The 25,270-nt window shown below is 45.1% G+C and overlaps 1 protein-coding gene across 3 annotated transcripts in view; it reads right to left on the reverse strand.

Moving 5' to 3' along the window:
* The window catches only part of STK33 (serine/threonine kinase 33), a 107,291-nt gene extending 82,254 nt beyond the window's left edge, over positions 1 to 25,037 (reverse strand). Inside the window, exons 1-3 of one of the 3 annotated variants that reach the window (XM_089521123.1) lie at positions 5,868 to 6,053; positions 4,702 to 4,870; positions 3,385 to 4,097 (exon numbers count right to left, since the gene is read on the reverse strand). The gene's annotated coding sequence lies outside the window, so the exon portion shown is untranslated. Of the gene's footprint in view, positions 1 to 3,384; positions 4,098 to 4,701; positions 4,871 to 5,867; positions 6,054 to 24,416; positions 24,573 to 24,939 lie in introns of those variants that run through there. The other 2 variants (XM_089521121.1, XM_089521124.1) reach the window with 2 other exon arrangements.
* Positions 25,038 to 25,270: the final 233 nt, after the last annotated feature.

Raw genomic sequence — 25,270 nt, forward strand, 5'->3', positions numbered from 1 at the left:
AAATGGAGAGTTTGGGTGGGATTAGACATTCCCGTTCCAGTACTGAAGAAAACATGGTAAGTAAAGTAAGTAACAAAGCTAGAGAGGGAAGAAGGCTAGGGAAGCCGGAGTCTGAATTTGGAGAGAGGCAGGAGAGAGACTTGTGTGAGATCCTACATCTGAATTGTGTAGCATCAGAGTTGTGGGTTATTAATTGTGCTATGCAACTTTTCTGTTGAATGCCAATACTAAGCAAATGAACCAACAAACTAAATGTACAAACCAACTAAACGAGCATGTGCATCCACACACTATGCACATCTGTATGTGCAATCAGGCAAAACTATCCAAAGATTTTCATTGGGGAATTTATGTGGTAATAAAATGCCAGTCATTCTGTTATACAGTGATTATAAATACTATATTAAAATAAAAGAAACTGCAACTACAAGTATCCATGTGCTAGAGAGCAAAGTGTATAACATCCATAGCATTTAAGATGTATTTAATACAATTATATTTATTATTAATCATAACCACAGCTATTGTCTGGTTGCTGTTGTTGTAGCTATGTGCCTTCAAGATATTTCCTGCTTATGGTAACCATAAGGCAAAGCTATCATGGGGTTTTCTTGGCAAGATTTGTTCAGAGGAGGTTTGCCTTTGCCTTCCTCTAAGGCTGAGAGAGTGTGACTCGCCCAAGGCCAACTACTGTGTTTCCATGACTGAGCAGTGATTCAAACCCTGGCCTCCAGTCAGTTCAAGGCATAAATCACTATACTACACTGGTTGGTTATTGTACTGGGTGTTAAATCTAAAAATGATTTTTAAAAAACTAGTAAAGCCTTTTCTACACATTTAGAAAGTGTAGTGGATCCAGTGGGGGTCATGTTGGTAGCAATACTGAGGAGTGTAGGTAGGGATTTAAGGTCAGATCACCACAGTGGAATTCCAGCCCACTTCAACATCAGATAAAGTGTCCAGAGGTCTGTGCCTATGCCATTTGTTTTAATCTTTAAAGTGCCATGAAGCTATACTAAAGCTTACAAATCAAACTAAAAGGAAGCAACATTGTACCAAGATGGAATCAACTTTTAGGACTGGGGATCTATCATACAGTGAACCACATTTAATTTAATATAAAACAGGTATTACAGTGATGCTTTAAGTGAGGAAACTATCAAAAGTTACAAAATCATTAGAGAAAATGGAAAAGTCTTCATCACCTGCCCCATCAGTATTCTTCTGCAACATCCCATTATATGGTGTGGCCTACCACCAAATATTATCATTATATTGTAAGGCTTTCCAAAGGGTAACCACAAATCTTCAACCAATATCATGGGTACAGTCAGCAGACAGTACAGTTTAATACAACATTTCCATATCATAAATGTTATTTCTAAAAAAAGCCTGGATCAGTATATTTAAAAAACTTCTCTCTATATATATTCACAATTTGTGTGGATTTCTGATATATTTTCCATGTGTATGATATATGTTTGAGAGATAATACTAGCATGGCCTTAATTAAATGTCTTCATGCAATTGTATTTCCTATCCAAATCTTTTACAATTACTAAATTATAAAGTTGTATGGTCATAGTTTTCAAAAATAACTATGTTTAAAAAAAGACTGACACAAATTATTAAAATCTTATAGTATTGTAGAGTTGCTCACCATCAGTTTTTACCAATATTTGTTCACTTTTTATTATGCTAGATATTAACTCAAAAATGGAATTACATATACTAATGAAAGGACAAATGTTTCTTATCTATTGTCTCTGTGAAAGACAGTTAAGACCATCTTTTGTATCTTCCCTTAGTAATAAAATGCTCCTTTATGGTGTTTGCTTTATCTGCTGAGCAAAGATAACAGAGCTGCTATTGTCCAGGTAGACTTTCATTTCATCTGCCAGCCAACATAAGATGCAAATCCCTGCTTTCACATATCTTGAACCTCCTGCCCTAAGTCATAGATATAGCCATAAAGCACTCCAATGCACAGATATTAATTTGAGAAAAATCTCCTGTTGAAGCCAGCACGCTTACGGTTGCACAAATCACAAAAATGATTTTTACTAACTCTAGCATACATACAGCTTTGAATGTTAAACACAAAGACCAACAGTTACTATTATTTATCACAAACATTTCAGTTTTAAACTGTACCATTACAAGCATCTGCACAGATCAAATATCCAAAATAGTTTTCAAATACCCATCTAAATGAAAAGATTTTAAAAATTGAAAATTAATGTCCAATTATACTAGAAATCCCAATTAAGAAATGTGTAACAGTAAAGGTAAAGGTTTCCCCTCAGACGCATTTGTCTAGTCATTTCCGACTGTAGAGGGTGGTGCTCATCTCCATTTCTTAGCACTGTCAAAGATGAATCCATGGCCATGACTGCACAGAACTCTATTACCTTTCTATCAAAGTGGTACCTATTTATCTACTTGCACTTTTACATGCTTCTGAACTACTAGGTTGGCAGAAGCTGGGACTAATGACGGGAGCTCGCTCTGTCACGCAGCACTTGGGAGTCAAACTGCTGACCTGCCAACCTTGTAATTGTCAGTGTCTTAACTGCTAAGCCACCAATGTGCAGTGCTACATATATTTCCTTGAGGTTTCTGATCTATTTCCGTCTGAATTCAGTACTGTACTAGTTTTGATACAGAATAATATCTTGGTCACGCAGTTGAAGTATCTAGGCTGGAGACAGGATCAGTATGACATCTTCAAAATTATTATTATTAACCTTTATTTATAAAGTGCTGTAAATTTACACAGCGCTGTACATACAATCTTTTAGTTAGACGGTGATAGTATATTCCACAGTAGTACCATAAGATGATGTGGGGAACGGTGGCAGTTCTGCTAATATTTCCAGAACAATTTACAGAGACTGTTCTTCAGGAATTACATCCTCAGATATTCATATTATTATAGTGTCCTGCAGGGTTCATCTTATCCCCCATGCTCTTTAGCATTTCCATGAGAGTGCTGGGGAACTATGGTGTTATCACATCTTGATTACACCCAACTCTGGTTTTGATATCATCAGGAAATAGTAAAGTTGACTGGAATCAATAATAAAGGAGATATAGATTGAGGTTCTATGGAAATGTTTGAGAAGATGCTGTTCCATGAGACTCACTTAGATTTTGCTTTGTCACCACTGGCCCACGTTTTTTCAACATCATTAAGAGCCTTTTATCTGCTTAGGCAGATATACCAGCTACAATCCCACTATGGCCACCGTTATCTATGTTCTCTTTTAAACAGTGTAATGGGTTTTATGTGGGATGGTCACTGAAAATAGTTTAGAAACTGTAGTTAGTACAATATGGTAGGCAGAGTTGTAACTGGGAACAGAAGCTGGAAATGTATCTCACCATTATTCAAACAACTTCACTGGCTCCTGGTCCAGACTGAATTTCAGCTGAAGGTGCTGGCACTTGCACAAAAGGCTATCACATGCTGAGACACAAGTACATAAGAAAACACCTGCCTCCATATCAATTTACTTGGGTTGTAAGGTCATCTGCCAATGGTTTGCCTTGGATGTCATTACCACTGGGCATGAGGAAGGTGGCAAGTAGCAAGGAGGCATTTTCGGTTGTGGCATCCTGTCAGTGAAATTTTCCCTGGAAGAGCTATCTTTCTGGTGCCAGCTGAAATCCATATTATTTTCCCAAGCCAGGTTATCTGCAGAATTTTGTGACACTCCAGAACTTCATTTCTAGCATTCTTCTCCATTGGCTATGCTAGCTAGGCTTGAAATCTACAAGACAACATTGATACTCCTGACCTGGGACTTTGATTTCAGGTCTTGGCTTGGCAATTAGACAGTTTTGGTAGCTCTCCAACAGACGTCTGCTTTTGGAGAGAGAAGATAGTGTGATCCAGTTGATACTCCATAATCATACAACCATTTTTTATACCATTACACATGGTATTTTGCTGAATCAGTTCTGCAGGTTGGATGCAGGACAGACTGTGATGTGGTGCTTTCACTCCTCAGAGCTGCTTTCAGAAAGGAACACTGGCGGGTTTCTCCTCCATAGCAATTGTGCTGTATCCCACAAAATTCCATCTTATCTTCCACCTTTTAAAATATGAAAGCAATGGTGAGGCATATGTGAATTTGGAGTAAAATTTCACAGTATCTTGACAGCACTATTACCTGTTTCTTTGTCAACTGAGTCAGATAAGGCAGCACAAATGCTGAATGAGTGTCCAGATTTGGCAATGGGCTGGATAAGGGCCAATAAACTGAGGTCAGACCCCACCCGCAACAAGACTGAAGCCTGTAAGGCAGGTGGTACTCATGTCTGTGAAATATGTGTATAACCTGTTTTAGATGGGCCTGTGCTCTTCATGAAAGAACAAGTGCATATCATAGATAATCTCCTTTATACAATCCTGACACTTGATGTCAGGGTAGCTATTACCAACTTCATCTGTCTTAACTCCCATAACTGGAAGGGACAGTCTGGCCACAGCAGTTCATCCACTGGTAGTCTTTTGACTTGATTACCGCAATATGTTGCTCATGAGGCCCCCATTGAAGATGACATGGAAGCTTAAGTTTATGCAGACTTTAGCAGCCAGAACTGTAATCAGTGCAGGACATGTAGTTACATTGTACCCGTTTTAACTGACTGGCACTGGCTCCCAATTCACTTCCAACCCCAATTCAAGGTACTTACCTTTAAAATCCTGAAAGACTTGGAACCTAAATATCTGAGAAAATGCCTCTCCCTCTAATAGACTGCCCACGCTTTAACTTCTTCAGGGGCAACTGTTCTCCAAATATTTATGGTACATGAATATGGCAAAAAAGGGAATGAGTCTTCTCTGTTGTAAGGTTTCATCGCCCTGATACCAAAAGATGAAGAGCAGTATGTAAATATTATTTTTAATAAATACTAGTTGAATAAATCACTTTTTAAAATCTTAAAATTATTTTATCTGGTTCTGTTGCTTTTAATCACCTTTACTGTTTTGTGATTCTATTTTCCTTTTTATTACTGATTCCTATCTCTGTTTTCAATTCTGTGAACGACAGGACTCTTATGATTCTTTGGCTAGTACAATAGCCAGATTTCTGTGAAGATTTCCAACCTAGCCTGTCCTCTCTTTTGCAGCCTTCAAGTTTGCTTACTAATGGTAAGTACAAGCTGTTAGTGTAAAAAATGAACTGTTACGATATGAACATTTGGAATTTTATGCTATTGTAAACTATGAGTGTGCTTCAGATTCAAACAAATCCAGCGTTCAGAACTGAATTGGATTGATTCATACAGATACAGCAGCTATTTCCAAACATTTGCATTTCCAAACTGAAATGGGATTTTTCTGAAGCAGACCAAATCTGCATCTACACTCATCAAAAAATTGGATTTGGAACATTTGGATTTGGAGGGACATAAAGCCAGCCAGATGTTTAGCAAAAAATAAATAAAAAAAAATCCCTAAAATCTTATCAATTCTTTTTAGCTCTTCCACCAAAGTATTTCCAACTAGTTAAAACAAAAATAAATACATATTTTGTTGCTGGTTTTTAATATTTTCCATGCCACTTTTCAATCAAGTGAGTTTTGCTGTTAGCAAGATACAGTTAAATCCCACCAAGCGTGATTCCCTACAATCCAAGTCAACACTGTTAAAGTGCTACAAGTGCCCATTCAGTAGCATCTGGGCTATCAAATGCATGTAGGTAATGAACCAAGCAACTATCCATGTCAGGGCTAGGCCAGTTTTATAGCTGTAGAGGCCAAATCCCCCCCCCCCCCGACACACACACAGAACCAGATATGAGTTGCAGCTGTTTGCCACTCCCAATAGTAAATTAACTGCTGTACCAAAAACTAACCTTTTTTTCTTGCTGTTTCTTAGTCTAGTAGTACTCTCAGATGGTCTTATAGAATCACAGAGTAAGAAGAGACCTCAAGGGCCATCAAGTCCAAACCCCTGGCACACAGGTATACAAAATCAAAGCATTCCCTACAGATAGCCATCCAGCCTCTGTTTAAAAAAAAACCAAAGAAGGATAATCCACCACACTCCAAAGCAGTGTATTCCACTGTCAAACAGCTTTTACCATCAGGAAATTCTTCCTATTTAGGTGGAATCACTTTTCCTGTAATTTGGAGGAACAGAAAACAAACACACAAGGACACAGAGCAATGGATTCAAACTAAAGAAAAAGAGATTCTATCTAAACATTAGGAAGAACTTTCTGAGTTCTTTTGGTTGGAGGAAAGACATATGGGATGTGTGCCTTTTATTTACAGGGCCAATAGTGCTTCTGAGGGGCTTCTGAAAAACAAGCTGCACATATGGCATGTATTTTCTTATCAACAGAAATACAAATGGGCAAATATTTGGTTTTTGTCATTATACCATGAAATTCAGTAATGGGGTTGAGGGAAATTCAAGGAGTGTAAGCTGTCCACAACTGACAAAGAAAGGATTCATGAGATTGGGATACATAGACCAGGTATAAATGGATAGGTAGCACCATCCTGGTGCGGATTCTAGGGTTGGGGAGCGCTTAGCATCTGCAAGCTCCCAAATCCTAGCATGTAATGGCGGCATCATAATGGCGGCCTGCCGTCCACATGGGGGCAGCCATTATGAAGCAAGCGCGGCATAGCATCTGCATGTTGTGTTGCCGCGCTTGCATCATCAATGTGCACCAGTGCGCCAATGGCTCAGCCATGATGCCTGGCGCATGGAATAAAAAGAACCTGCTTTTAGCAGGTTCTTTTTGGTGCAAAGGGACACCACGCAGTTTGACTGCTGCAGCATCCCTCAGAAGGAAAAACAGGTGGCTCCAGCCTGCCCTTTTGGGGTGGTCGGTCGAGTCCCATAGTTAGATGAAAATGTCAACTCATTATACAGCTGTTATAAAAAAGAGGCATAAGTATAAAGGAAACCTAAAATAAAAGTACAGTGGTACCCCGGGATACGAAAGCACCGCCTTACGAAATTCCCGGGATACGAAAAAATTCCAAAGAAAAAAACTGTTCCGGGTTACGTTTTTTTTTTCGGGTTACGAAAAAAATTTTTGGTGCTTTTCGGCGCGATTTCACACGAAATCGCAGCTTTCGCTATTAGCGCCTATGGGCTATTCGGCTAGCGAAAGTTTCCGGGTTACGAAAGCGGCAGCGGAACCAATTAATTTCGTAACCCGGGGTACCACTGTACCAATATCATACTGCATATTGCAGTTATGTAACTATTGTACTGCATATAAAATAGTTATAGATAGTTCTGGTCACCCCACGCATATTCTAGAAATAGAAAAAGTGCAGAAAAGTGCAAGAAGAAATATCCAAGAAATGTAGCTACTGCCATAGGAGGAAAGGTTTCATTGTTTGGGGGTGCTTAGTGTAGAAAAATGAGAGTAAGGTGAAAGTGGATAAAAGTAAGCATGGTGTGGAGAAAGTTGATAGGGAGAAGATTTTCTCCCTCTCTGGTCACACTGGAACCTAGGGTCACAAACTGAAACTGAATAGCAGTTGGAAATTCAGGACAAATAAAAGGAAGTACTTCAAACAGCACATAAATTGTGGAGTTCACTCCCACAAGATCTGGTACTGGCTGCCACTGTGGCTGGCTTTAAAAGGGTACTGCATAAATTCATGGAACATATTGCCATCAACAGCAACTAGTCAAGAGGGCTGTGTGAACTTCCATTATCAGGAGCAGTTGCTGAAGAGAGTGAGACAGTTGGTTAGTTGCACTCATTTTCCTGCTAGTGAACTTATTGTGAGCAACTGAATGTCCACTGTGTGAACAGGATGCTGTACTCGATAAGCTTTTGGTCTGATCTATCATAGCTAAGAGGCTGGGATTACAAAAACTGAGAGGGAGCTGCATGCAAAGCATGCTTTTCCCACCCTGACCTAAATCCATTTTTGCATTATATTGTGGTAATTATATGAGTTATCAGACCACAAAACAGAGGTCTCATATGGGTACTGAATATGAATTAAGGCGAAGCCTGGAGAAGGCCTATGGAAGATTTAGGGCGAAAATAGATGGCTTGGATGGGGCAGTGTATAGCTGCCCCACCTGAAGACAGCTTGGGGCCGTGGCAGCCACACACTGCAGCCCCAATCAGCTGTAGCGCCAGATGAAAAAGGAGCAGTTTTCAACCGCTCCTTTTTTGGCCACAGAAAAGCCGCCTTTAGCTGGTGTTCCGTCGCCCCTCAGTGGCTTCCCGGCTTGTTGGGGGCTTGCGGTGTGTAACCACCACACACCTAAGATGCCTGGAAGCCGGCTGACTGTGGCCACTCTGGGCGCCTTCAGGGTATCATGGAGCATGTGGCATGTGCACACCATGCCCCCAAGTCACCCTCAGCCTTCCAGAAGGCAGCCTTTAGTGCCGGTCTGTACTAGCCCTCAGTTTCTTAATCAAGTATTCAGCCATTCACTTGATCCTTATGCTAGGCTTACTACTAAGGCAAACAGACAAAATTAGCCATTTCCAGTAGTACATGTTGAATCACCTGTGCCTTTCAACACATATATCCAGAAAGGTCACCTTCCAAGCTGAGAAACAATATATTAACCATGTTGCAGCAGGCTTTAGTATATCAAGGCCAACCTGGAAAGGAAAAGTTGCCTAGCACCTTAAGAATTAACTGATTTATTGCAGTGTCAGCTTTTGTTCACAAACATACTTGATTAGATGCATCAGACAGATAGAGATGGTCCTGAATGCAAATAAATACATAGATATTCATTGATCTGGAGGCAGAGTAAAGGATTTCATCATATATCAGGATAACACATTTGAATTAAAGATACTGAGGTTCAAGGGTAGGACAAATAAAAAAATACCTATTTCAAAATATTAGACTTTCTATTGGGTGTGCCTGTTTCAAACAGATGAAGATTTCTCAGAAACAGTAAGTTAAAGGGCACTCTACAAGAGAATGTAAATTGTATATGCATCCAATGTGAAACGTCTTTATGTTCCATTGTGTTAATCTTTCCTTAAAGAGAATAAATCAAAGCTATTATCTCTGTAGCTTTATCTCAAATAAAAAAAACTAAAGAAAAAAATTCCTGGCCTTTTTTATCATCCAAACGTCAGCCAAATTGTTTAACATTTACAACTCTATTATACGATAAGCCTATACCTCAGATTAGCTTCATTCAAAGACCTAGCACATACAACACTGCTAAAAGAAAAAGAAAATGGTTGAAGGTACATACCTGATAAGAAGTGAACCAGGGGAGAAAACCTGAAAGCTCACTTTGAAAAAGAGAAAGTGTATATATCGTAAAGTTTCAGTACTGAAGCAAATACCACATTTGGCTAGATTCACTTATCCAAAGGTTTTTAAATCTTGAACGCCAAAGCTGCCGTCAACTAAAACTTTAGGTGTGTGGGAAACAACTTTAAAGCCCCCAAAGAATAAACTTCCAAGATATCACATTCAATAGCAAAACTAATCAAATAGGTATGGGTTCATATTAATATAGCCACCTAACCCTGTAGTTATTCATTTTTACCACATGGTGGCACTTTAGTACCACACTTGCCTGGTACATTGTTTTCAATGTTATATTGCTTGTCAGTAGTTGAAACATATTCTTGGGAATCATACTTTAGATTCAGCTGTTTTAAAATTCTCTCATATAATCATTTGACTTCTGTAACTATATACACTAAACAATCTATATATTTTACACCAAGTTGTAACCATACTGTTCTCTACAAATCAGGAAATTGTCTTCTGCTATCACAAAAGCTGGGAAATATACACTCAAAGGCAGATGGAAGCGGAAATCCAAGATGCCTGAGGATATCCAAAGGTTCTCCATCCTTCTCATACAAAAGTATGAACACAACTAAGTATTATTGAAATTTATGTATTAATCATTAAAATATAAGCTATAATACAGGAGCTGTGCATACAACTAAGAGATACTGTACATTAAAAGTGGTGAAACAGCCTGTAGTCTACAAAAGATTAAGCATTTTACATTTAAATTGCCATGGGATTTTCAGTTGCTTTTTCCACAACAGGTTAACACATCCTCTCCTTTAGGAATCAGTCCTACTGGTGATCTAAGCATTCCAGCTAAGAAACTGCTTGCAAAACCTTGTCTACAGAGTTTCATTGTTAAATGGAAACCACAAAAATGTACACAATAAAGCAGTTTGCCATGCTCATGTTTACTTGAGTCCTTGGATGGTTGCTAGGAGTTCTACTTTCAAAAGGAATTTTACATCTCTCAGATTATAGATAATTGTGTCCAAATAAAAATTATAAAGCAGCTTTATGTCAAAGTTCGTTGTCAATTTACAAATTCTGGCTTGTTTGTGTATACTGGCCATAAACCCAGATTCAGACATCACACAAAACTCATATCTCCTTGCTTTGTTTAATATCTAAAGAGCAGAGGGGGGGCTATATTCATTATTATTATTATTATTATTAACCTTTATTTATGAAGCGCTGTAAATTTACACAGCGCTGTACATACAATCTTTTAGTTAGACAATTCCCTGCCCTCAGGCTTACAATCTAAAAAGACATGACACAGAAGGAGAAGGGAGTGGTGGAGGGAAAGGGTAAGAGGTCCAGCAGTTCCTCTCTACCTCCAAGGCCTGGACCAAGGCAGATGGACTGGAGGGAGGGGGAGGCTTCGTAATTAGCAAATTGCTCTTTCACACTGCAGCTTATTAAAGAGACTTAAAGAAAGAGAACTGGAAACATAACTATTAGCAGTGACTACTAACAACAGTTAACCAGGGATCTCAGTCAGGTCAGAATCTAAACCATACTTTCAATTCCTCAATTCATACCTATTTGTTCTGATAGATTAAAAATATTGTACAAGCCATAGGACTGAAACAGAAACAAGACACTGCTACTGGATTAATATACATCTTTGCTTCTGAAATAAACTGATACACCACTTTATTCATAACACTTTACTTAACATCTGTTCTGTAGGCTTTAAAATAAAAATCAATTTCACTTTAAATGAACCCAGATATATAAAGAAAACTTAATACTATTTGCAGCAAGTAACTACAGTGGTTCAGAAAGCAAAAACCAGAGTCAATTACGATATTTCCTTATGAAAGTTTAAAGCGGAACTAATAATATATACTTGGAAGAAGTGTGACGTAGCTGACTTAAACAATATTATCATCCTTGGAAAGACTATTATGCAGGTTCTTTAGAGGAAAACAATGCTGTGTTAGATACCATCCCCAAGCAGAGTTTCTATAGAATATTCCTATAGGACCCAGAACAGACAGGCCAAAAGGAGTGGTTTCCGGCCACTTCAGATGACACATGGCCCTGAAGCAGCCAGAAGCCATCCCAAGGCCGCCAAAGGCAGCCCAAAGCCACTGGAAAAAGGAGCAGCAAAAAGGGTTTGAGATTGTGGCGGTGGCCCACTTTGAGAGCTTGCCGTGTGGTCACCAGACTCAGGCGGCCCACAGCCCAATTGTGGATGAAGCCTGTCTGCTTCACCCCATTATGAATATGGTGAGGAAGCAATACTCACCCTCAGCAGCCCCAGTTTTCCCTGCCCCACTGTTCTTGATGCCCCACCTCTGAAGCTAGATTTGAGGGTTTGATATAAGGGTTTGCAGGAAAAATCTCTTTTGGATCACTTTACTGGACCCCAGCCATTGTTATTTTGAATATCAAATTGTTATTTTCAATAGATGGACAGGTTGCTTACCTGTAACAGTATTTCTTCGAGTGGTCATCTGCGAATACATACAAATGGGTTGTACTGCGCCTGCGCAGTGCCTTCGGAAACTTCTAGAATCACTGGGCAAAGTACTCTTTGCAACATATAGAAACTTTTTGGCGGTAGCTCCGCCCATCCCTTATAAAGCCCCTGGTTTCCCGCTCTTTCCCCAGTTCCGCCATTTTTCCGCCGTGTAGGCGACAAGGAGTGAGCCAATTCGTAGCAGGACACCGAGGGGAGGATGGGCGGGATTTGTATGTATTCGCAGATGACCACTCGAAGAAATACTGTTACAGGTAAGCAACCTGTCCTTCTTCTTCGTGGTCTCTGCGAATCATACAAATGGGTTGAGACTAGCAAGCTAAGGTTAACGGCGGAGGGAGTGTCCTGACACCATAATTAACCAACAAAAGTTTATTTGCCACAATAAACCAGAATTCAAAAACACTGTCTCAAAGACCCATTTGTTGTACCCTGAGTCAAGTGCGTAAACAAAAAACCCCTACCCCTAAGGGGAGAAGGGTTACATCAGATAGCTTAATATGCTTAAAGGAGACCAGAATCAGTGCAATCCAGACACCAGGATAGCCCTGCCAAAGGCTGCATCCCTCTTGGCCCTGGTGTCCAGCCTGTAATGTTTGATAAATGTCAGGGGCTGTGACCACACTGCAGCTTTACAAATGTCATCTAAAGAAATCCCTGACAAGAAGGCAGAGGATGAGGCTACCGCCCTTGTGGTGTGGGAGCGAACCCCAGCCGGCAACGGCTTCCCCAAGAGTTCATATGACAAATAGATGGTGCTTGACACCCACTTGGAGAGTCTCTGAGCCAACACCGGCAACCCCTTTTTCGGTCCCAAGTAACACTGGAACAGTCTCTCGGAACGGCTAGAGTCTCTAGTTCTGTCTAGATAGAAAGCCAGTGCCCTTCGGACATCTAGGGTGTGGAGGGCCCTTTCCGCATCCGTAGTCGGGTTCGGGGCCAGGGTAGGAAGCACAATGTCCTGACACATGTGGAACAGTGACACAACCTTGGGTAGGAACGTAATGTCCGTCCTAAGGACTACGGCTTCCTCCCACCCTGAGCCCTATTTTGGAGTCATCTAAAGCCTGCTGCGATGATTTTAACAACTTCTTTGCGGATAAAATCTCTCGGATAAGGGCTGATCTCGACGCCAGTACTTATGCAGATCATATAGGAGAGGTGTCCGAAGCGTCCGTGGTCCCTGTTATACTGGATCACTTTGAGTTTGTTAGTACCGATGAAGTGGACAAGATCCTCCGAAGTGTTAGGAGGACGACTTGCTCTCTTGATCCCTGTCCCTCATGGCTGGCAGCTCAGGGGGGAGATGCGGTGCGACTTATGTTACACCGCATAATCAATACATCTCTAAGTGAGGGTCAGTTTCCAGCTAAATTAAAATCAGCAGTGGTTAAACCCCTGCTAAAGAAGCCCTCCTTAGACCCTCTGCTTCATAATAACTATAGACCCATCTCGCTGCTGCCTTTTTTGGGGAAGGTGATCGAGAGAGCAGTCGCCCTCCAGCTTCAGTCGATCTTGGATGACACCGATTTTCTGGACCCATTTCAAACCGGCTTCCGGGCTGGCTATGGAGTTGAGACTGCCATGGTCGCCTTAGTTGATGACCTCCGTCTGGGCATGGACAGGGGGAGCGTGTCCCTGTTAGTGCTTCTGGACATCTCAGCGGCCTTCGATACCATCGACCATGGTATCCTTCTGGGACGCCTGAGGGAGTTGGGAATTGGGGGCACTGCTTTGCAGTGGTTCCGTTCCTACCTCTCGGGCAGATCCCAGATGGTGGAGCTGGGGGACTGTCGCTCCGATAGGAGGGCCCTGACATCTGGTGTCCCTCAGGGAGCGATCTTGTCCCCTATGCTATTCAACATCTACATGAAGCCGCTGGGAGAGATCATCCGGAGACATGGGGCGCGGTGTTATCAGTACGCTGATGACACCCAGATAATTTTCTCTATGTCTCCGACTGATGCAGTAACTAAGGATGGCATCTCTCCTCTAGATGCCTGCTTGGCGTCGGTAATGGGCTGGATGAGGGAGAACAAACTCAGTGTGAATCCAGGGAAAACGGAAGTACTGGTGATAGGTTCCCCGGTTTCGGGTGGTGAGATCTGTCACCCGGTCCTGAATGGGGTCACGCTCCCCCTGAAGGACTCGGTGCGCAGCTTGGGAGTACTCCTTGATTCGTCGCTCCAGCTAACTTCTCAGGTGGATGCGACGGTCAGGAGTGCTTGTTATCAGCTACGGCTGATACGCCAGCTGCGTCCCTACCTGGACCGAAAGGACCTTGAGTCTGTTGTACATGCTTTGGTAACCTCTCGATTAGATTTCTGCAATGCGCTCTACATGGGGCAACCCTTGTACCAAACCCGGAAGTTGCAATTGGTGCAGAATATGGCAGCCAGATTGGTCGCTGGTAGCTCCAGGTCGGACCATATAACACCTATTTTAAAAGACCTTCATTGGCTGCCTATTTGCTTCCGAGCTCAATACAAGGTGTTGGTTTTGACCTATAAAGCCCTAAATGGCTTGGGCCCAGGGTACTTGGAGGACCGCCTCTCCCCACATAATCCGCCTCGCACGCTCAGAACTTCCGGGACCAAATTGTTGGAGGTCCCTAGGTCCAACTTGATGCGGACCTCACAGAGGGCTTTTACTATTGCTGCCCCTTCTCTCTGGAATAAGCTCCCTGCAGAGCTTCGCTCCGCCGCCTCATTAGCTGTCTTTAAGACACAGCTGAAAACATATCTATTCCGGCTGGCCTTCCCACCTTAGACTGTCTGTTTTTTTCCTGCTCTCCTTTTCCCTTTTGACCCCGGACCATTGTAAACTCCTTCTCTCTTCTCCTTGCCCCTGACATGTATATTTTATTGTCTTCCTGTTCCGTTTTTGTACTAATGTTTTTAACTGTTATATTGTATTTTTTAACTTGTATTGGAATGTTTTAATATTTTTGTAAGCCGCCCTGATCATACCTATGGAAGGGCGGGGTAGAAATAAAATTTATTATTATTATTATTATTACCTTGTCCAAATGAAACCTGAGGAATGGCTGGTCCCGTCTCAGTGCACAAAGTTCTCCAGCCCGACGAGCGGAGGTAATCGCCACTAAAAAAACTGTCTTCCAGGTCAGGAGCCTGATGTCCGTTGTGGCCATGGGCTCAAAGGGCCTGGACTGCAAGGCCCCCAGCACCCCTTCTAGACTCCAAGCTGGGGGTGGTAAGGACACCTGAGGGTTTAAATTGTTATACCCCTTAAGAAAACCCTTAATTAGAGGATCTTTGAAAAACGAAGGCTTACCCTGAAACTGGAAGAAGGAACAAATGGCCGACAGGTAGCACTTAATCGAAGTGAGGCAGAGGCCCGAGTCGACCAGGGACATTAAAAAGTCCAACACCACTGGCGTCGAGACCTGAGCAGGAGAAAGGTGTCTGTCCGCCAGAAACTTAAGAAATTTGGTCCACTTTTGGGAATAAGATTTACGGGTAGCCGGCTTCTGGGCAGCTAGAATGACTCTGTGCACCGGGTCTGGTAAGCGCACTAGGGATGGATCCTCCATGCTACCAGGGGAAGGGTGTCGATGTCGGGATGGTGGACGCGACCTCCCTGAACTGTGAGAAGATCCGGCCTGCGTTCGAGTCGGAGAAAAGTGTCCCGGGAAAGATGAAGGAGGCTCGGGAACCAAGGCTGCCCTGGCCACCACGGAGTGATTAGAATGGCGTTGGCAGCCTCCGATGTCATCTTGGATACTGTCCTGGTGATCAAAGGGAACGGGGGGAAGGTGTACAGCAGCACCCCCAACCAGTCGAATCCGAACGCATCCCCGAGGGAGTCCTCGTCTCGCGTCCGGGAGCAGAACTGGGGACAATGTGTGTTGTGGACAGTCGCGAACAGGTCTATCTGAGGGGTTCCCCATCGACGGAAGAGGTCTTTCACAGTGTCTGGGTGAAGCCTCCACTCGTGGCATGATGATGGGGACCTGCTGAGAAGGTCTGCGAGGTCGTTTTGTGTCCCTGGCAAGTGAACCGCTTGAAGCAGGATGCCTCGGGCGATGCACCACTCCCACACTCGAAGCGTGATGTCGAGGAGGGTGCGTGATCTGGTGCCTCCCTGCTTGTTCAGGTAGTACATCACCGTGGTGTTGTCCGTCCGGAGTTGTACGACCTTGTGGGAGAGGGAGGATTCGAACGCCTTTAAGGCCTTTTCCACTGCTATCAGTTCCAGGGCATTGATATGCAGGGCCTTCTCGTTGAGAGACCAAGGGCCCTTCGCCCAGAGATCTAAAGCATGGGCTCCCCATCCGTCTTCTGACGCGTCTGTGGTTAGTGTTATCTCCGGCTGGGGCTGTGAGAACGGCATGCCTGCGCAAGCGTTCCGGGAGTCGAGCCACCAATGGAGGGAACGGGCGACTGGTCTCGGGATGGTGAGGCAACGCGATGGCGTGTCGGTCTCTGGGTCGAAGACTGACAGGAACCAAGATTGGAGGATTCGGGATCGAAGCCTTGCCCACGGTGTGACGAAGGTTGTCGAGGCCATGTGTCCGAGGGCCACCTGGACGTCTCTGGCGATGACTCGTCTTCGGTCCGTGCACCTCTGGACGGCCACGCGAAGCGCGGCAAACCGGTCGAGGGGTAGGAAGGCCATGCAATTGTTGGAGTCTAGGATGGATCCGATGAACCTTATTTGCTTGGTGGGAAGCAGCTGTGACTTTTCGAGATTGACCACCAGTCCTAAATCGTTTAGAAGAGCTAGGGTCTCCGAGGTGTGTCGGCGGAGCTCCTGGCTTGAAGGGGCCACTATCAACCAGTCGTCTAGGTATGGAAAGATCCTGATGCCTCGGCAATGAAGGTGGGACACCACCGGTGCCATGCACTTTGTGAATACCCGAGGAGCCGTGGCAAGGCCGAAGGGCAGAACGTTGTACTTGTAGATGTCCGTCCCGACGGCAAAGGCTAGGAACCGGCGGTGGCTCTCCCGGATGCTGACATGGAAGTAGGCATCCTTCAAGTCGATGGTCGCAAACCACAGGCCCTGGTGCAACAAAGGTAAGATAGAGGCAAGGGTTACCATCCGGAACCGGTGATAGGAAAGGTAAGCATTCAGGGCCCTCAAGTCCAAAATGGGTCTAATGCCCCCATCAGTCTTAGGGACCGTAAAATAACGGGAGAAGAAACATCTAGGGACGTCGACGGCATCGACGGGTGAGATGGCGCCCTTGGACAGCAAAGTGCGTACTTTGTCGAGAAGGGTGTCTGAGGGGGGGGTGGATAGGAAAGCTCCAGTTACTCTTCGAATTCGAGGGCATAACCCCTACAGATGATGGTGAGGGCCCAAGAATCGGTGGAAATCGAGGCCCAGATGTTGGAAAAAGGCCTCAACCTATCCAAAAAGCAAAGGGATGAGGAGGCGACGGAGTACGCGGCATCACTTCAATTCCTCTTCTTGTTCTGATCAGGATCCTGCCTCCGGTAATTCTTTTTATATTTAGGAGCGGAGCGACGACCTGAAGAGGAGGAGGACTGCGAGGGGTACCTCTGCCTTGGCTGATCCTGGCGCTGGAAGGGACGATCCTGCTGGTAGGATCTCTGACCCTGCCCGTACCATGGACGGACGCCAGTGAAACACTTACGTGAAGCCTGAGGAGAGGATGACATACCGTGCTTCTTTGCTGCGGTCCGCATCCGGTACTTGAAGTTAAGTTTTTCATCCGTCTCGCGGTTGAAGAGGCCGTCCTCGTCAAATGGCATGTCCTCTATGGTGGTACGGGCGTTCTGGTTGAGGTCCGAAGATCTCAGCCAAGCGTGTCTGCGCAAAGCAGTTGCCGCAGCCATGGATCTTGCCGAGCAATCTGTGGAGTGTCTGGCAGACGTGATTAGCCAACTCCCGATCGAGTGCGCCTCATCTCGAACCTCGGAAAGGGTGGCCTGTGAGTCATCCGGGAGGTCGGGGATTAGAGGGGAGATCTTCTCCATCAGCCACTGGATATATGCCCCCATACAAGCATTGTAGTTGGCCACTCTAATCCCCAGGGCTGAAGAAAAATAAGCCTTCTTGGCTAAAGCGTCCACCTTTTTTGCCTCTTTGTCAGCCGGCATCACGGACGATTTTGGCGTAGATGTCCGCTGAGCGCCCTCCACAATGGCGGAATTCTGCCACGGGTGGCCGAAGAGCCATGAAGGAATGGAGGGAGCAATCCTATAAAGGGACTCTACCCTGCGATTGCTAGAAGCCGTAGAGGCGGGCGCTTCCCACGAAGGTCTCGCAAGCTTCTCTAATGATGGTAGCAGGGGGATTGCAGGCGGGGTGGGAAGCTTGCCATGGATTCTCCTTTCGATGGGGTCCGAGGCCTCATCTTCCACCTGGGAGGTCTGGATGTCAAGTGCATTTGACATCTTTATCACGTGCTCAGCAAAGGTGCGGACATCATCCGAAGGTGAGACGGCCCCGGGCTGGGCGAATTCCTGGACGGAAGGTTGGTAGCCTTCGGCATCCGAGGAACCGGAGTCGCTCCGGGGACGGTACCGAGTGTGAGAAAGGGTCTCCTCCTCGGGGTCCAGATCCACTATTTGAAGGTCGGGATCGGGGGCAACATCAGCCCGGCAGGAGGACGATGTGGTGTCCCGGGTAGGCCTGGTGCGTGGGTCTAATTTGGATTTTCGCGGAGTCCCAAAGCGGAATACAATGGAGTCGTGTGGGACCGCCATATAATAGGTGTCCGTCTCACTGTCATAAAGGTAGTCCGGTTTCTTCGGTTCCCTCGAAGGAGAAGGCGAAGCGGCCCGGTGGACCATGGCGGTGTGGACTACCGATCTCGGCATCGGGGTGACCGAACTACGGCTATGCGTGGAGCTCGCTGGAGACGCCGGTTCGGAGATGATGTCAATAGTGTCATCCGGCATGTGGCGAAAGCTAGGCAGGGCTCGGCCATCCGAGGGAGGACTACGAGGACGGTCCGGTCGGGTAGCGGAGGCCTTTGCGTGCTTGGAGCTCCCAACCTTGGAGCCTTTCTCGGCAGGGCGAGATTCTAGGAATCTGCGCTCGGTGGCCGGCCGGTCCCGAGAGGTCTCCCTGCGACGGGAGTCGTCCAGATCTCGCTTTTCGGAGCGGTGATGCTTAGCCGATGGGTGTTGGTCCCCCAAGGAAGACGTATGAGCCCTCTTTGAAGCCGAGGGCGACACCGTAGCCAAAACCGAAGCCGGGGTGGCCGCTTTGGAAGACGAGGGCCTCGAAACCGAGTCCGCTGAGGCCGAAGGCTTCGGGACCGAAGGTGTGGATCCTGAGCCCTTAGTTGAGCTCACCGAGGTCGAGGCCTTCGGGGCCGAGGATCTCAAGGCTGAACCCTTCTGGGCGCTCGAATCCTTTTCAGAAGCGCGGCTCTCCTTAGAGCTCTTCTGGCGCTTATCCTTCTTGGACGGCCGAGGAACATCCACCGAAGGTGTGTCAGCGTCGGGTCCCTCACGGAGGGTCACCTCCACAGAGGTCGGAGGCTCGGCCATAGGCTGAGTTGGGGCCTCGGGAAGAGCCGGTAAGGGCGCAGATCCAGATGAAGAAGGCGGGCCCAGAGAAGACATGGCACCTGCGGAGAAGACCTTGGAGTAGATAGCCGCCTTCAATCTAGTCTCCCGGTTCTTCCTCGCTTGGGGAGTGAGGGATTTACACAGGGCGCAGGATGCTGGGATATGCGCCTCTCCTAAACACAGGAGACAAGCCGAATGAGGGTCCTGGCCGGGGATTTTCCCCCCGCAAACAGTGCACTTTTTGAAGGGCACCGATGGCATGATCCGCTTACGGTTCGTAGTCAACAATCCGAGGTCCACAACAAGGGTCAATCCGGTTGGAGAGAATGGGAAGTCGTACAGTCCAAGGTCACAACGTTCAATCAATCGAGGGTCAAGCAAAGAGTGGTCAATAAAACAGTCCGTGGTCAAACTACCAGTGATCCAACAATCAAAGAGGAGCGAAGTTCCCAAAGGCAGCTAACGTGGCGGAAAAAAGGAACTGGGGAAAGAGCGGGAAACCAGGGGCTTTATAAGGGATGGGTGGAGCTACCGCCAAAAAGTTTCTATATGTTGCAAAGAGTACTTTGCCCAGTGATTCTAGAAGTTTCCGAAGGCACTGCGCAGGCGCAGTACAACCCATTTGTATGATTCGCAGAGACCACGAAGAAGAAAGATAAATAGATAGATAGAAATAATCTCTTGCCTTTCTCCCAGTGCTGGCCCCAAGCTGCCTTAGTTATCCTAACAACATTACTGGAAAATTAGTGCAATCGGGATTCTACTTCCTCCAGCAAATAACCCTAAATATTCCATGCTGAGTTCAGGAGTTGGAGAAACTATACTTTTCAGTATGTGATGTTAGTGACTAGGGCGCGGGACAGATGGGCCAAAAGCGGCATGCTACTGCCGATACTAGGGTTCCGGAGCTCTGGAACCCTAGCACATCACGACGACGGCCTAATGACGGGAGCTGCCATCTTGACATAAGCGATGCACAGCATATAGATGTCGCTGTGCGCGTCATCCTAAAAAGAACTCGGTTTTTCCGGGTTCTTTTTGGGGCGGAGGGACACCACGCAGTTTGGCTGCTGCGGCATCCCTCCACAGACAAACAGGCCACCACCAGCCCACCCTTTTGGGGCAGTTTGAACTGGGCCTAAATAACTGCCAATGAATATACCAGGTGCTACAGGCTATATTTCAGAAGAAGGAACTGGCAGAACCATCTTAGAGTATTCCTTGCCAAAAAAACCTATCAAATTCATGGGGTCACCATAAGTCTCACACACACACATACCCACAAGTTTCAAGACATTTTCACTTTCCCAAGGCGGTTTTCTTGCCTTTGTTATCTTAAGGATGTGAAGAGAACAGCAACCCACCAGGGGGAGCATGAGCATAATGAAAATGGAATAGGCAAAATAAAAAATTCCAGAATCTTAGTAAGGACATTTAGGCTTAGTAAGGACATTCAGAAGATACCTTTGTATATCTAAAGGAACCTTTATATACATGAACACACCCTTTGTTTCAACTGACTTTGTCACTAAAATGTAAATTGCATCGCAAATGTTTACTCTGCATTATCTTCCACAAGAATATGAAATATTAACATCAATAATACACAAGGAGTTAAAAAGAAAGGGTAGGTCTCCCATATGAAAATACCCTAGAGTTGGAGTCATAAGCACTGTTACGGGCTGAACTAAATGCTGTGGAACTGAAGTTTTGAGTAAACATGCCCGCACACATGGTGGAAAAGTGTTTCCTGATTTCAGACAGCTTTGCAATAACTATGGAGACCTTATTTGAATGTCATTTGCATGGTAAAAACAAAGCAGTCAGACATGGTAACAAATAATGAGTGAGAACTGCAACTATGCAATGGAGATGTTTGCTGTGATCTCATGGCACTATGAAGGCTGATTCTACTAAACAGGAGAAAAGGGGATCTGAAATTAGATCTTTTCTATTAATTACGTACTCCTTAGAAAGAATAACAAAAGCAGAAACATGCCAAACAATTGGTAGTATGAAAGCCCTATAATTTGATTCTACCACATCAGCGTCTGAATCTCTTCCCCAGCTTTGAAAGCAAAACAACCTTTATTTGGCAAACAAAACGGTGAACCCTGGCAGCCATTAAATACAGTTCTTCTCGCTAGTGGAACATGACCAGATCCAGGACCATATAGGCAGAAAATAATCAAGGAATTTCTTACAGTTCTCTGCTCCAGTCAGGGACATTACAGTGCTATGACCAATTACTGTCAGGTAACTGCAATACCTGAAGACTAGGTTAACTTGTCTCAAGGAAGAACAAAGATTCCTCTGAAACAGGACTAAGCTCAAGTACCTACTTCCTTTAAAAAAAAAAAGGCACTTCTTGCCAAATAGCAGTACACTTTTGTCAAAAACAACACCCCACATATTGAAGATTCCATCATTTCTTCCAGCAGAAATCTAGCTGTATTCTAAACACATGTATGGCTGAAGGAAACATAAAACTAAAACTTTTCTAGTCATCACTGCACCTACTTCACCTGAATTTCTGCCGGCTCCAGAACTGGTGTAAAGCTTAACAGTCACATCAGGAGGAAAATGGCAAGACTGTACATATTAAATATTAGAAAACAAAGGCCTGTTACAGACTGCCAAAATAAAGCTGCTTCGGGTCTCTTTGGAGGTATGCTATTTAAATGATACATAGGTCCTAAGAGTCCGGAGGTCGCGCCAAAGCCACACTCCATTCCTAAGCACTGGAGTGCAGCTTTGGTGCAGCTTCCGGATTCTTAGGGTGCATGCATCATATTTTGGCAGTCTGTAACAGGCCAAAGATACTTAGGTAAAGATCATCAAGAATGAAAGAGAGGAAACAAGTTATCTGAGATCTAACCAGTTAAATGATGATAACTAGTACATGGTGAAGTGAATATTAATAGACAGAAATTAACATTAAAAATGGCAGTATACAGAAAGCAGTGTAAAAACATTTCAGCTTCACAGAATTTTCTGTTGCTGTTCCTAAACAATCCCATCTTTGCATAAAGGTACTGACAGAGAAAATCTAGCCTGAAATCACTGATTCACACATAAAATATTGATCCACCAAAAATCCTATCACCTATAGCCTGGATTCAATTAATGATTTGTGTCTATTTATATATGTTAATTATTTTACCAATCCCAGGATATTTGTGTTGTAATCCAACAGTGCAACAGTGATTATAAATATGTTTAGGCTGAAAACCAGGGAACAAGTCTTACTGAACATAATGGGACTTAACTTCTAAATAGATCTTTACAGGGTTATGATTTTTAGCTTTAAGAAAATCCTAATAGTTGTTGTTTTTATACTTTGGTTACCTCACTTGCTTACAAATGTTCTATCTTTTTCTGTGACCATATGTATTATATATTTATCCAGACAGGAAAACACTTCTTGCATCTGATGATCATGTCACAATCAACGTGCAGTGCAAGGATCCCCCCTCCTTCTTCCCCCCTACAGCACCATAGCAATGCTACTCCTCTGAAGATGGCTAAAAGTAGGAATATCTGAGAACGCTGCCTGGGTCGCACAGTGGGAGAGCACAACCCCAAAGTCAAGGATAACTGAAATGAGTGTGAGAGAGGGAGGGAGTAGAGTTGCTAGGTGTCCCTTGTTGTAATATAGAATTGAGAAACATAGCCTTGCTAGTCTGGAATATCAATAGGCAAAGGGATTGTGTAGCACCTTTGAGACTGAGTGAAACATTGGCCTGTTACAGACTGCCAAAATAAAGCTGCTTCGGGTCTCTTTGGAGGTATGCTATTTAAATGATGCATGGGTCCAGAGGTCGTGTCAAAGCCACACTCTATTCCTAAGCACTGGAGTGCAGCTTTGGTGCAGCTTCTGGATTCTTAGGATGCATGCATCATTTAAATAGCATACCTCCAAAGAGACCCGAGGCAGCTTTATTTTGGCAGTCTGTAACAGGCCATTGAGTGAAAGAAGTGTAGCATCAGCTTTCCTGGATGAAAAGAGGCATCTGATGAAGTAGACCAAGGAGATTATCGCATGCCAAATCGTGCCAGGATAAACACAGGTTGTAACTTTCACTGATGGATCTTATCGCACTGCCCCATGCCTGGGAAGTAGGCAACCTATATCCAATCTGGGCTTTTCCCGCAGCTTTTCAAAAATGGGAAAATCCTCTTTTTGAAAAGCTGCCTCAGAAGCCTGGGTTGGACATGGGTTGCCTACTTCCCAGGCATGGGGCTGCTTGATATGAATCATCTGTTATGGTTACAACCTGCATCTATCCCGTGCAGATTTCACATGCGATAATCACCTGTCTATGAAAGCTTGTGCTATAACTTTTTGGCAGTTAGTCTCAAAGGTGCTACATGATCCCTTTGCAAACCTTTAATATAAGACAAGAAGTACAGGAGAAGAAACCATGTATGGACGTGAGAACTGGACAGTGAAAAAAGTGGACAAGAAGGAAATCAACTCATTTGAGAGAAGAAAAGAGAAGAGTGCTGAGGAAACTGTGGACAGCCAAAAAGACAAACAAATGGGTCCTTGAACATGCCAGAAGACATGCCAGATGGCTGGACTCAAGCAGGGAAGTCTCCAGTGTGGATCTACAAGACCAAAGCAGAGAAGTAGAGGGCAGGAGGCCTTGGAAGTGTCTCATCCATAGAGTGCCTAAGTGTCGGGGTTGACTAGAGGGCAGCTAACAGCAGTACAGACTAAAGGAGATGCAAAAATAATAACAACAATTGGACAATATAATTGCTTTTACACAGAAATACATGGTTGGACAAACTGAAACCAATATACAGGTCAAGCAGGAACCAACAGTGTTTTGAGAACTGGACTAAATGACTCTGGATTAGCACTGTCATGAGAGCCAGCCTGGTGTAGTGGTTTGAGTGTTGTACTAGGACTGTGCAGACCAGGGTTCGAATCCCAGATCAGCCATGGAAACCCACAGGGCGACCTTGAGCAAGCCACACTCTCTCAGCCTCCTCAGAGGATGGCCATGGGAAACCCCCTCTGAAGAAACTTGTCAAGAAAACCCCGTGACAGGTTCACCTTAGGGTTGCCATAAGTCAGAAACAACTTGAAGGCACACAACAACAACAAACATAGGTAGAACACACACTTTTCTGAACAGCTGCTTCCTGCCTGCCATGAACTTCAACCCCCCCCCCCTCACTGCTATGGGGGGAGGGGACTGGCAAACGCTAGGAGGTCCTCCACACAGGGTGACCGCAAAGGAGGACAGGGTGCCTCAAAATGGAGGACGCTGGAGGGGAAAAATGGAGGATTTTTTGTGGTCTTGCTCAGAATGGAGGGCGTTTTTGGAATCCTCCCTGGACCAAAAGGCCAGAAGGGAGGACGCGTCCGGGAAAAGGAGGACCTGCCCGTTCCTAGGACCCAAAAGGGCCCGGAACCATAAAGCGCAGCCAAGAGTTCCCGGGGTGCTGCTTTTCCCCTCCCTCCCAAAGCGCAGCCGGCATCCTCCTCGTCGCCATGGCAACCGGACAACTCGCCGCCGACCTTCCCCCGCCCCCCTCCATCCCTAACTGTGGACCCTTCAGCCTTGGTCCCCTCTGAAGCCTCTTCCCCTCGCAGTCACTCACTCGGCACCCCTCCCCCGCCCTCTCTCCGCGCGCGCCACTCACCCCCATAGCCCCCCCTCCGCCGCCTCCTCCTTCTCCTGCGGCGGCGGTTCTTCGGCCCCTTCGCGCTTGCAGAAACTTTTCTCCCAGAGGGGGTACAGGGCCCGCGCGGGGACAAAGTATCTCGGAGCGCGAAGCCGTTCCAGGGTTGGTCGGCTGAGGGAAAGGAGGAGGCGGCGCTCTTTCAGTTTTGGCCCTCTCTCTCTCTCGTTTGGGGACGGTTCCCTATTGAGCTCCAAGGGGATGAAAGAAAGAGTGGACCTTGCTTGCCTCAGCTGACCTGCTTTCGTGTGTCTGCTAGAGTTGTCACACACACCACACACACACACACACA

This window comes from Sceloporus occidentalis, unplaced genomic scaffold, assembly GCF_023333645.1.
Source record: "Sceloporus occidentalis isolate IW3139 unplaced genomic scaffold, rSceOcc1.0.p SCAF_4, whole genome shotgun sequence".
NCBI lineage: Eukaryota > Metazoa > Chordata > Lepidosauria > Squamata > Phrynosomatidae > Sceloporus > Sceloporus occidentalis.